Source organism: Dendropsophus ebraccatus, unplaced genomic scaffold, assembly GCF_027789765.1.
Source record: "Dendropsophus ebraccatus isolate aDenEbr1 unplaced genomic scaffold, aDenEbr1.pat pat_scaffold_810_ctg1, whole genome shotgun sequence".
Taxonomy (NCBI): domain Eukaryota; kingdom Metazoa; phylum Chordata; class Amphibia; order Anura; family Hylidae; genus Dendropsophus; species Dendropsophus ebraccatus.
Genome location: NW_027210409.1, coordinates 11 through 14,067, shown reverse-complemented (window position 1 = coordinate 14,067; position 14,057 = coordinate 11). Strand labels below are relative to the sequence as shown.

Genomic DNA, 14,057 nt, shown 5'->3' with positions numbered 1-14,057 from the left:
TTGGCTTATGTGGCCACAGGCGTCCGTGTTGTTTCCACTGGGAGTTCACCCACTTCGATCCGCCTCTTTGCATACTAGTATCCTTTCTTCAAATACTGGGGCACTGTTTGGAGCCCTAGTTTTCCTTTAACCTGACGCGAGTGTCAGCCCCTATTTGATCTTGTTCTGCTACAGGTGAAGCATATAATTTTGAAGTAAACATCTGCTGTGGTACTTCCTCTCCGAGTTCTTCTATCCTGACAGAAGGCGTTGGGGGTGTTTTTGCCTTTTTGCACCACTACAAACATCATCAAGCCCAGCATCTCAATTTGTCTGCCCTTTCGGTGCTTCTCACACGCCCTGGTAATTCTTGTTTTATAAAGTCGCTGTCTGTGGGTCAGGTCTTTTTTCTGATCCATATCGACTTTGGCCTACCTGAGCCAAAATGTGGCATTGGGAAGCCTATACCAGTATGTTGTCATCTAGGTCAGTCCTGTTTTCAATCCAGGTGCTTCTGTCACCCTTGGTTTCCCCAGCAGATAATTTTTATGGACAAGAGTATTTGCCATCCTGTCTCCATGTTGGCCATGTTTGTATTTTCAGTTCTGCTCATTTGCTTTTCAGGTGATTCAGCTGTCTAGCTGAGTCCAGTCTCCTGTTTCCCTAGACTCTCCAGGGATTGCTGATATCTGCCTTATAACCCTGCCTGGCAGCACCACCTCTGTTGCCTGCCTAGGCTCAGGGGTGTTTCATCACCCACTCAGGACTGTACAGGTTGATAGCCAGTTCGCGCTTTTGTCTCTGGACTAATAAGTAGTACTGATCTCTGGGATAACCAACCTTCTCAGCTGGATTGATTGGCCTTGGACATGTTTGTTACCATCTGGTTTGTCCACTGGTCATTGCTTTGACCCTTGGTTGTTCCCTAGTTTTCTACCAGTCCCCTCTCACTCTCCCTGTAATCGTTTCCTTCTTTTTTGTCTCTGGGTACGTTGACACAATGTTTACAAGCACTCCTGCTGGCTTCCTCCTGCTCCTGCTCCGATTTTCATCCTGCCATGTTCCCTACTGCCCCAGAAGACTAGGTCTGTCGGGGTCAGGCGGTTGTCCTATGTCTATTTGCATCCTTCCCGGGAACGTTCTCTTCATCATCTGACCGTGGTCATACCTTCTCTACTCACTTGATGTGCATTCATGACTACCATTCCTTCCTCAGAACCTGTCTGGCCAGCTTGTCATCTTGGAGAGCTGGAGCTCACCCCAGTGGCGAATACATCATGGGTCCCCCTACTTCCTGGGTGCTTCCAACCATTTCCTGATCTCTGCACCTTTTAATCTGGTTGTAAGGTGCAGTCTTTCCCTCAGTAATGGATTCCTGATCACTATTCTCTGCAGGTTGCAGTATGTTAACCGGTTAGTTGTGTGATGTCTTTTTGTTCCCACCCTTGGGGACTGCTTTAGGACGTCCCACTGTGTCTGTGTCCCCCAATGACACGAGTGAGAAAATACGATTTTGTGAGTACTCGCCGTAAAATCCTTTTCTCGTCGATGTTCATTGGAGAACACAGCTCCCGCCCTGTATCTTTTTTCCTGGGCCTTCGGTGTTTCATGGTTCTGCTGGATGGTTTTCTTCCTCTCTAGTTAGGGTCCATCAGCAGTTCTGTTTCTAGATTAATTATGTACCTTGTGTTGGCTTCTCCTGGCTGCTCCTACTGCTTGTGTACAAACTGATTAGCTCAGTGCCTGCAGGCGGGGTATAGTCTGGTGGGAGGGGTCAACACTTTTTTCTTTGTTTAGTGTCACCTCCTAGTGGCACCAGCCTATACCCACTACCCACTGTGTCTGTGTCTCCCAATGAACATCGACGAGAAAAAGATTTTATGGTGAGTACTCACAAAATCCTATTTTCTGCATGTTTTTGCTCTTCTTTTTTATTTTATTTTTTATTTATTTTTTCACCTCTCCCTTTTAGGTGAGACAACATAGACCTCGGTCTCATGTTCTCCCGTTCTCCCTTTACTAAGCAGGGTAAACAGCAGTGCTGTGACAATTGACTAGCTCCAAGAAGGCAAGCGGCTACAAGAGTGCTGGCCACTTCTCTGCATCCCATCAGCCCAAGGGTCACCCAGACTGCTGTCAAGTGCTCCCCCCATACCAGCAGACCCCACCCCTATGACAGTGGCAAGCTGAAGGGGTGACCCTGCTGATCTTAACGGGGAGCTGAAGGGAAGAGGAGCAAGAGGATGAGTATATCGGGACTAGATGAGTAAACAAATCCCCTCCCCCCCCAAAAAAAAAAACAAAAAAAAACATTCTCTTTTCCCTTTCTTTCTGGCCCCTACATGTCTCCTGCCAGTTCCCCCTTCCTGGACTGGAGTTTAGGGAGAGCCCCTCCCCATGCAGTCTTTCTGCCGAGCCCCCTTCCCCACAGTCACCCCCCAGTTTTAATCGTATGGGGAGTGACCACCTTCAGCTCCTGGTCATTCCCCTCATGGGATCTTCCTGTTTGTGGGGGTGGAATACGGGGTGCGCTCGGCACATTCTGGTAGCAGATTGCTGCTTACTTCCTGGTGGAGCAGGCATCCTCCTCCGTCTCCACTGCAGGAGGGATATAGCAGAAGATTTCTGTTCGGCATCTCCCCCTGCTGCGTATCGTGGCTGACAACAGGGCACATACCCTGTGCTAGCTGGGCTGGAGAGGCGCCTCCAGCCCGTTCTCTCTGCTCCATGTGCCCCTGATGCCTCCCTTGTGGCCGCGGCTCCTGCCCCCGCCGCATCCATAACTTTAAATCCGGCTTGGGGCGTGGCCATGTTCTCGGCGCCAATGATTAGGCAGTGCACATTTTTTCGCTGCCTGTCATTGTTGCTCTTCACTCTCCTTTTGCCGCGCAGGCTGTGAAATTTGACAGCCTGTTTTGAGCAGCGGATGCGCCCCCCTACTGTTCATGTAAGCACACTGGCTCTACTTTTCTCTGTTCCAAATTGTGCAGGGCATAAGCACCCCTAGTGTCTAAAAACACTGACTACAGCTCCCTTGCTTTTATGGCCTTGTATTTACAGTGGAAAATCCCTCTGTATTCCCAGCAATTCTTTTCTAGAGTTTTAAGCCTTCTGCTAGCGCCCTGGAATTAGGAGCGCTTTACTAGTAAATAATACTATAGGGAGTGACCTTCTCCCAACGTCTCCTTAACTCAGGACTGGGGCTGGATGCACAGATAAAGAATGTTTGTGTTAAAGGGCCACCCTTCACCAACTCAACTCTTGACGGCAGTCCCATCACCCTCTCCTTAGGGGGTTGCTATACCGCGGTACCCCCTCTCCTCCATTAGAAATTTTCGAACCATATAGCACTGACTTTTACTACATCAGCAGGCACATTATTTCCTTCCACAGGTGATGTAATTGTGCCACAGCAATACCATCCTATGTGGCATATGGGACTGACTGTCGCTACATCGGCAGTCACATGGCACTGACTATCACTACGTCAGCAGTCATATTACTCCATTTCACCTACTTGACGTATAGTACTGAAAATTGCTAGATCAGGAGTCATATTACTCCCTTCTACAGGTGACGTACCTGTATCACAGCGATGCTGTGATGCCTGGTGTATAGCAGGGACTCACACTACATTGTCTGTCATATTACTCCTTTTCACCAGTATGTAATCATGCTACAGTGGTACCATCCTGCCTGCCTGCCATGTGGCAACACTATCGCTACACCAGTAATCATATTACAGCCTTCCACAGGGGATGCAATCCTGCTATAGCAGTACCATCCTACCTGTCAGTTGCATGACTATTGCTAAATCAGTGGTTACACTACTGCTTTCCACAGGTAACATGATCTTTCTTCTGAATTGTAAAGGAATGTGGAATTTGTTGGCACTATATAAATAAACATTATTATTATTAGTAGTAGTACTATCCTGCTTGTCATATGGCATGACTTATCGTATGCTTATCGCATGGCACTGGTTCCCTGCACAAGTGGTTATATTACTTCTGCAGGTGTTCAAGGTACAGTATTCATATTACAGCGGTACCTTCTAGCCTGTCATGCGATGCTTGATATCACTACATTAGCATCCATATTACCTCTTTCCACAGCTGAAGTAATCATTGTTCAGTTGTTTTTTTTAGTCTTTGGAAATGAGACCATTTATTGCTTCGTCATCGGTCATATTATTACCTCCCCAGGGGTGAGGAAAGTATTTGGATGGCAGGAATATCCCTTCTGACGATGCTGTAGCACCACCTACTACTATGTCATATGTCACATAACAAGTGGAGTAATTATAGGATAAAGGTGTACCAGTCTGGTTCTTATGATCGCTTGTTGGCAGTCATTTCCTTCCTTCCTATAAGTTGAATTATAGTTTTACAGATTTATCTCCCGGTCTACTATGGCTACGCAGAAGTCACTCTTCCTCCTTTTATAGGTGGAGTACCTTGATTGCGTAAGTATCCACTTGCCCCTTTAGGTAGTGCATGTTATGTTTAACTCAGCAGTCACCTTAATGCTATTTGTTGGCAGCTACTGTGGCCATGCCACCAACCACAAAACATCCTTCCAAGAGGTATTGCTACAATACAGGTTCCCTCCTCGGATACATGTTTTGCTGATGTGCTACACAGCAGCTGTAGGCTATATACTTTTGTTTTACAGAGGTTCTCTCCTCCATTACACCCTTTCCCTGCCAAGGCCACAACAATATTCACATTATTCCCTTCCATAGTTGGAATACTTGTATTACTTGTAATACTTTGAATGCTGTCTTCATCCTACTCTAACCATTCCTACCCCTGTTCCCCTACTCTCTAGGTAGAATGTCATAGTGTACAATTAACCTTGCTGCCCGCTTCCACAGGTACTGAGTACAGTCGTGAGTACAGTCTCTTTGCTCAAGTTCTGTTCTACCTCTCATTGCTGGCAGACAGATATCTTGTTGTGTGGTTATTTCCTATGCCTTACAAATCTGTGGCATTACATGTTTGCACTCAAAGGTGTCTGAAAGTGGGACTCTACTGGTTGCTCCTCAGTCACAGTGCTGTCCTGAATCTCAGCCCCTGTTGGCCTTTTCCCTTGGAAGCTATCCGCCTCCAGGTCCCTGCACGAATCAAAACCTGTCGTGACGGGAACATACAGACATTTTTCAGGGAAAGTCACTTCTTCTTTAATGTAAATTGTATACTGTCCCTTGCCCTCAAAAGGTCATCCAGGTGGATCTGGTTTGCTCATTATCTTGGAATTAAACCATATGTATCCAGTTCACATTTGGGTACTGTTTCATGGCAGACTCCTTGTATTGTCAAACTTCCAGATGGACATTCTCCATTTTGTCCACCTGGCCCGGTGGTCGTTTTGGCCCATGCTGTCAGGCGTATCTGTAGTGCTTCCACCGAGCTTCTGACTCACTTCAATTCAACTTTCTTTCCTCTCAGTACCAGGACAATGTTGTCTGGAATCCTAGCTTTTATTAGCTTTTTAGCTTTACCTTCCCAAACATATATGTCGGCCCCTATTTGGCCCTGCTTTGCTAGGGGGGGTCACAATCTTTGTCTTTCTTCAAAGTGTGTGTCTAGAGTGGAACCTCTATTTCAGGCTCTTCTCTTTTCACAGGATACATGATGCGTGGTATTGCCTGTCTCTCCTACTGTAGACAACATCAGGCCCTGTCTCTCAATGTACTCTGTCAGGGCTTCTCTTAAGCCCTGGCAAACCTTGTTCTACAGGGGTGCTGTCCGTCGGTCAGGTGTAGTTCATCCGGTCAGATATTTTCTGGCTAGGAGTAGTTACTATCCTGTCTCCATCTTTTGTGCTCTCAGTTATGCTTATCTACTATTCTGGGGTTTTCTCTGCCCTACTGAGCCCAGACTCCATGCCCTTTGGATAAAACTATGCTCTAGTGCAGTGCTTCTCAAACTGTGAGGCGGGCCTCACCAGTGAGGCGCCCCCTAGTTGTTGGTGAGGCCCAGCTGAGGAGCCAGTTTTCACAAAGTAACTATGATCTGCTCAGTCCTTTTGCTGTTTGCAGAAATCTCCATTTTAGCAACATTATTAATTTATTTTGTACTTAATTTATTAGTATATAGAGCTTGGGAGACGGGTGTAAGCAGTATTTTCAGCTTTTAAATGGACTTTCACGACAGATACTGAGACCTAGGCATCCTCTTGGTCAGTCTGGTGAGGCCCAGGCATTGCCTTGGTCTGTTGGGTGAGGCTCCAGTAGAAAAAGTTTGGGAAGCAGCAGTTTGGAAACGTTTGGAAGCAGTGCATCATACTTATCAACTGAGCCCTTCCTCAAGGATACTTTGTTTTATTTTACATGGTTGGACAGGTGTTTGCCTTACCCTGCCCTCATTTAATTTCTGTTCTTTGTCCAGTTCATACTTCCCTTCTGAGGGAGCATTTCCTACAACGTCTAGCTTTAGGCATAGTCTTCTTTGCCCAGCTTGTGTGCATTCGAGGCTACCATTCCTTTATTAGGATGTCCGTCTGTCCTGGACTGCTAGATCTCAACACCATGGCCAATGTGGTATTGGTCCACTACTGCTTTCTGATCTTCTCTCATGCCTGGTAGTAAGGTGCAGGATTTCCATCAGTAATGGCTTCCTCATCACCATGTTAGTTGGTTGGTTGTGCTACTGTATGTCTTTTTTGTTCCTACCCTTGGGGACTGCTTTAGGATATCCCACTGTGTCTGTGTCCCCCAATGATACGAGTAAGAAAATAGGATTTAGTAAATACCGTAAAATCCTTTTCTTGTCGAAGTTCCTTGAGGGATAAAGCACCCTCCCAGTTATCTTTTTTTCTGAGCCTTTGGCATTTATAGTTTCTGCTGAATCCTTCTTTCTCAGTTATGAACCATAACTAATTCGGTTTCTAGATTTATTGCGTACCTTCTTTTGGCTTCTCCTGGCTGCTCCTATTGCTTGCTTACAACTGATTAGCTCAGTGCCTGCAGACCGGGTAAAGCCTGGTGGGAGGGGCCAGCACTTTTTTCTTTGCATATTGTTGCCTCCAAGGGGCACCAGCCTATATCCACTGTGTCTGTGTCCCCCAATGAACATTTATAAACAAAATCCCATTATTGGCAGGGGTTACAGATGTCAGCACCCCACTACTATTCATTAACTATTGATTACCTGTCCTGAAAATAGACTATAAATCAGTTTTACTTGGAAACCCCCCATAAAGGGGTACTCCAGTTATTTTATGTTTTTTCACATATTGCTGCTCTTGCATAGAAAATAATAAAACATCTTATTCTGACCTAACCATAGCTCTCCCAGGGGTCCTCCTGTCACGTCTTCGGTTTCCCTGCTAAATGCTCCAGGCACTTATTCTGAGATGGACTTGACTTGGCACTGATAGCCCACTCCAGCTAATCGCTGACTAAAGCCGTACAGCGCCACGGCCAGTAATTGGCTGAATGGGCTGTCACTGCCAAGACAGGTCGGTCCTCAAAAGTAGTGGCAGGAACATATATTATAAAACATAAATGTCGGGAGTACTCCTTTAAGTCTGGCTTTTATGGGACGAATGCATACAAGAGAGTAGAAGTTTTGGGTTGAACTTGATGAATGTTTTCCTTTTTCAATGTTATAAACTATGTAACTATGCAAATGTACATTTGGAGCTTGTATGAGAAATTTTTTTAATTATATTCAGAGTTGTCCAATAGAAAGTTAAAGTTTGTGTAGTGACGTGTGGTTGTGTAGGCAACTGTTCAAACATGGATTACTAGGTAGAATATAACTTTCCATATTAATATATTATTTCCATTAGGGAAGAGATCCTTCAGAAGACATTATGGGAAAGAGTGTCAACACATGTGATTGAGAACATCTATCTTCCAGCAGCACAGACCATGAACTCAGGAACCTTTAATACTACTGTAGACATCAAGCTTAAGCAGTGGACTGACAAGCAGCTGCCCAATAAAGCAGTGGAGGTAGATTAATGTAATGTTCCTCTTTCTATGGATGTTTTTCCAGGAATTTCTATATAATAGTAAGCAGTAGTACTGCTGTTCTTATGGAATGGGATATGCAGAAAACTGAACACTGAGATTGTATTTTGCCTTCATTAGTGTTATCTTACTATTCTTAGGTGGCGTGGGAAACCCTTCAGGAAGAATTCTCTCGCTTTATGACTGAACAGAAAGGCAAAGAACATGATGACATATTTGACAAGTTAAAAGAGTCAGTGAAAGAAGAGAGCATCAAGAGACATAAATGGAATGAGCAAGCTGAAGATAGTTTGGTATTATGCCTTCATTTGTTTTACTTTAGACAATCACATATTTAATTCAATTAAAAGGGTATTCCAAATCCTCCTTTTCTTTATACACTCATTGCACTACCTGCTTCTTTGGACGCAAACTTGTCTTGCACGGATGGCGCTGCAACTCTGTACATTCAGTAGTGCCTCTAACCAGTTTTGCTGCTTTTGGGACGGCAATACTACTCTCATGCTACTCAGTATATAGAACTTTGTTTAGAAGTAAAGAGCCTAGCTGGTGTTCGGGGAATTAGACTACCATCCGATCATATACGAATGGTTATTACTGGTAGGCCATAAATTAAAAGTCCTGGGAAACCCCTTAATAAAAGTAATAGTGGTATACATTGGCTTTGTATTTTTGTGTATTGCTTATAAAAACTATATTACATTGTTTCAAATTAGAGAGTTATCCAGCACAATGCACTAGAAAGAAACCCGTTCAATCTCTGACAAACAACAGTGGGACGCAGCGATTCCATTTCATGGAGGATACTTTGCAAAGTCGTCTGAAAGATAGTAAGTTTTCGAACCTGTATTTCTATAAATGTAGTATTCTTCTGTGCAGTTGGTGTTTGTTTAACCTTTGATGGGGCCAAATTAACTTTCCCCTTCCTTGGGCAAATAAGTTGCTTAGTTGCTAGGTTTTAAAGTGGCTGTACATGAAGGAAAGTAGAAATAGAAAAAATATAGAAAATTGGTGGGCGCTATCAACATGGCAGGGGTGGCAGTCTGGGACAAGAAAGTTTCTGTGCCAGCCAACACCTTTTAAGAGACTAAGTCTTTCCTCTGCAGCTGAATCTGTCATTCATTATATGGTGGGACCAGACTGGAAAAGAGAGATGGTTTTCATGGACTTCTTCGGACTCCAGAACAGGTAAAAGTCTTTTGAAAATAGAAAGTTTTAAAACAATTGCTATCTCTAGACTATTATTTTTTTATGTTCCCTGTTAAAGAATATACGAATGAAACGAAAAAATGAGCTTGAGAAAATGCTGAAAATCAATGAAGAGCCATCCTGCATATCTAGCCAGTGATGAAGTCACTACTGTGAGGAAGAATCTAGAAGCCCGGGCAGTAGAAGTGGATCCAGTTTTGGTGAGCACCAGATAAGTAGATAAAAAAACAAAAAGTTATTATTTTTATATTTACTGATGTAATCATATAAACATTCAAGGTTCTAGGGTTAATAAGACATAACTTACCAGTTACTTACAGTGACATCAGGCATGACATAAAATGGCCAAAGAGATGTTTCACAGGCCCTATCAGAATCAGATTTTTGGTATCAAACATTCAAGATGCTAAACAAATCCCTTAACCCCTTAACGACATCGGGCGTAAATTTACGCCCTGATGCCGGTAAGGGAGTTCAGAGCGGGGCCGCGCGGCGACCCCGCTCTGAACCGCGGCGGTCCCGGGTGCCACTTGTAGTCCGGGACCGCTGGTATTAGCGGGCACGGTCCGATCGCCGTGCCCGCTAATACAGTAATAAGATGCAGCTGTCAAACATGACAGCTGCATCCGATTACCGACTCAGCGTCATCCCTGGTGTCTAGTGGGGAGATCGCTCCTCCGGGATGTTATCCCGGAGGAGCGATCTCCGTACTGAAGCCGGCCGGGGACCGCTCCAAGATGGCGCCTTCCCCGACTCGGCACTCGTTTACTTCCGGCTGCAGCAGCCGGAAGTAAACGAGTGCCTTTCTCATTGATCTCTGCAGCATATCTATGCTGCAGAGATCTCAATGAGAGATCAAAGCACTTATACTAGAAGTCCCCCAGGGGGGCTTCTAGTATAAGTGTAAAAGTAAAAAAAAAAAAGTGTCATTATTAGTAAAAAGCCACCTCCCCTAATAAAAGTCTGAATCACCCCCCTTTTCCCAGGTTATAAATAAAAGTAAATAAATAAATAAACATGTTTGCTATCGCCGCGTGCGTAATCGCCCAACTATTAATAATCACATTCCTGATCTCGCACGGTAAACGGCGTCAGCGCAAAAAAATCCCAAAGTGCAAAATTGCGCATTTTTGGTCGCATCAAATCCAGAAAAATTGTAATAAAAAGCGATCAAAAAGTCGTATATGCGCAATCAAGGTACCGATAGAAAGAACATGTCATGGCGCAAAAAATGACACCTCACACAGCCCCATAGACCAAATGATAAAAGCGCTATAAGCCTGGGAATGGAGCGGTTTTAAGTGACGTATATTTGTTGACAATGGTTTAAATTTTTTACCGGCCATCAGATACAATATAAGTTATACATGTTATATATCGTTTTAATCGTAACGACTTGAGGAACATATATAACAAGTCAGTTTTACCCCAGGGCGAATGGCGTAAAAACACATTTCCCCCAAATAAACAAAATGCGTTTTTTTTTTTCAATTTCACCACACTTTGAATTTTTTTCTGGTTTCGCAGTGTACTTTATGCAAAAATCCAGCCTGTCATTGCAAAGTACAATTAGTAATTAGACGCAAAAAACAAGGGCTCATGTGGGTCTTTAGGTGGAAAAATGCAAGTGCTATGGCCTTTTAAGCACAAGGAGGAAAAACCGAAAACACAAAAATCGAAATTGGCTCTGTCCTTAAGGGGTTAAATCAGACTGTAGTTATGCTTGAGGCAATTACCAAGTCACACACAGGAATAAATAACATCCTCCTCTGAAACTAGAACATCAGTCTCACTATATTCAGCTGTAGTATTGCAGAAAATGTTCTGTGATCACTTTCTGATGGCTTAGAAATACTCAACCTGTCATGGGTATGTTGTGTATGTTTTTCCCAGATCAAAGACACATGGCACCAGGTATATAGAAGACATTTTCTGAAAACTGCTCTTGGTCACTGTAATCTGTGTAGGAGAGGTTTCTATTACTATCAGCGGCACTTTGTAGACTCTGAGGTAAGATTTTTTGCTTTTCAACTTTTAATGTAATTAAAATGAGGGTTGAGCATTGAATGTTTTCTCTGCTTTGTTAGATTTTGGCATATGCCTAGAAACCCGCATACTGTGACATACTCTTTTGTGCACCATGTCTGAACAGTAGTGGAATAGTCACCGCATTGTCATGATTGTGGGTACCTTTTAGTCAGATCCTTAACATGTGCTGTATGTCTTTAAAAGTGCTCATCCTGATTAGCCCCGACATGTATACATGTGACTAAGTTTATCTTCAGCTGATCAAAACTTTTAACGCGTCTCTCTGAAATGTCAAAAGTTTTTCTAATGACAAGTATGCTTTAAAATTTTTAACCCTGTAACGTAGTGTGGTATACATGAATGTCGTTGACTTGAGATAAGCACCGCACTCAGTACTGACTACAGTGTTGACAAATGAAATAAGGTTTCCTTTTATAATTGTCCTGTCTGTCCCGCTATAACATGTTTCAAGAATTGACAGCCTAAGGCTATGTCTAAATACAGTAATTTAAATCTTACAGTACGTGCTTTAGTTTGGTCAGTATTAGGCCACATTCACACGGAACACGGGCGCAGAATGTCTGTAACTGAGTGTGGTTGCGGCAGCAGCGCATATTCATACAGTTCCCCCACTCCCAGAATCCTATCAGAGATGCTTCCCGTGCAGGAGGGGACTCAACATTACAGGCATTCCACGTCTGTGTTCTGTGTAAAACACGGAATCCGTGAATGCGGACTTAGTGTTAAGCGAACCTTCAATAAATGCAAGCTTACCCAAACCTGACGGCTTGCACATTAATTGCTGTAGTTAGTATAAATAAGTGTTGCTTTCAAAGTGCCTGAGTGCCTGGAAAAGATGAATACAGTCCTAGGAGACTGTATCCTGAACTTTACCAGGCAACTGTACATTGAAAGCAGCACTAACTTATATGGACTACACAATACGCAAGCCGCCAGGTTCAGACACATTTACTGTTGGTCAGTAGTTTTACCAAAACCAGGAGTTGAACTAACACAGAAAAGCTGTAATGGGAAGAAAATAATATTATAATAACCCAACTTTTCCTGATAACTGGGGCTTCTACCATAACTGTAGGGATGGGAGTAACCCCTTTAAAGCTGTAAAAAAAATATTCATTAAAAGGTTAACCGTATATTTTCTTTGTGTGCTAGCCTTTCCCTAAACATAGATGGCTCCAAAGTTCCATTACAAGTCTTATATGACGAAACCTCTTTGCACTGTAACATAGACGGAATACATAGTATGCATATGATATGTATTATTGGGCTTGTGGTGGAAACCGCTTCTCTTAGCAGTGTCTCTCAATATTCTAGTTGGAGTGCAATGATGTTGTCTTATTCTGGAGAATACAACGGATGTTGGGAATTACAGCAAACACTTTGAGACAACAGCTAACAAATACAGAAGGTATGCCTTAAAAAATCACATATGAATATGAAGTTAAATCTTTTCTGATATGATGACATGGCAGTGATGTGACATGTGATGGTCGCATCAATTTTGATTCATGTTATGTAATTTATTAAAGGCAAAACACACTCAGATGTTATTGAGACATTACCTGCCTTATAACTGTTGGTTCCTTTAAATTGGAAGACCTAGAAGAAGTAAAGTTAGGTTCACATCTATGCATTATATTTCTGGTTTTCTATTTCGTCATAGGAAAAGGAAATCTAAAATACCAGCATTCCTGGATCCCTGGTCTGGTATTTTACTTGACAAAATAATGCTGTGCTATTTTGTCTAGTATTTCTGACAAATATACTGTATGATCAACTAATTTTATCCATCCTTGGAGTCCATATTAACAAACTATGGTTAAGAAGTTGTATCTGTTTTGTACGTGACACAATTTAAAAAAACAAATCATTTATATTTCACTATATTAAATTTCCTTTCAGTAGTTTTTATACAGCAGATTAACTGTGCATTTTTATAGCTTGGAATATTCTATAAAACTATGTGACATCATGTGAGGTTATTGGAGATGTACCTGTAGCAGCAATTTAAGACCTTCTCACTGGGAATGCGATGAAAGAAATAAAGGCTGAAGTTTTGCTCTCCGTCATTTGACTTTAATTATGTGTGTGTGTGTCTGTATGCATGCGTGTTATTCAACCTGATGAAGAGCGCATTCAGTTAAAGGGCTTGGCCCAGCAATCGGCCGTACTTTCCCAGGTGCTGACGCTTGTACTGACTAGCAGGGCTATAATTCCCAAAAGTTTTCAGATATGGCAGGATCTATAGTTTCCTGACCTATTTTCTAGCACTGACACCCTTTGGGAAAAAACTTGAAGGGTGTCCATGCCGAGTAGAACCCCATGGGTCCATTTAAATGTACCAGACCTGTGCATGTGGCCTAAGACTGTAGATTATGTCCCAATGATGATACTATTGTCTATTAAAGAGGTTGTAAAATTAGTATAGCTAAATACCAGAGTGTATTATATGGTCACCAGCTGACTTTTTCTTATGTTACTACTGTTACTGAGCAGTCTCATCTTTTTCAAACAGTAAGACGTTTAGAGAAGAATGTAAAAGAGGTCTTGGAAGATTTTGCCGAAGACAATGAAAAAAAGGTTAACCTGCTAACAGGAAAGAGGGTCCAACTAGCTGAAGATCTTAGTAAGTTTATAATTTTGTTCATATAACTTTTCACCTCCCGTACTGCACTGTTGACTAATATTAAATGCCCACTGTCATTGGAACAACTTTTAAAATGTCATAGAGACATATCAAATGTTTTGATCGGTCGGGGCCTGAGAGGAGAACAAGTCGGGAGAAGTTTGTGCTCAGCACATTCTCTTCTGGCTTTGTGTTATGTGACACTCAGACCCC

At 42.9% G+C, this 14,057-nt stretch overlaps 1 pseudogene; it reads left to right on the top strand.

Moving 5' to 3' along the window:
* Positions 1–13,844, top strand: part of LOC138780349 (dynamin-like GTPase OPA1, mitochondrial) — a 70,173-nt pseudogene extending 56,329 nt beyond the window's left edge.
* The last annotated feature ends 213 nt before the right edge of the window (positions 13,845–14,057 follow it).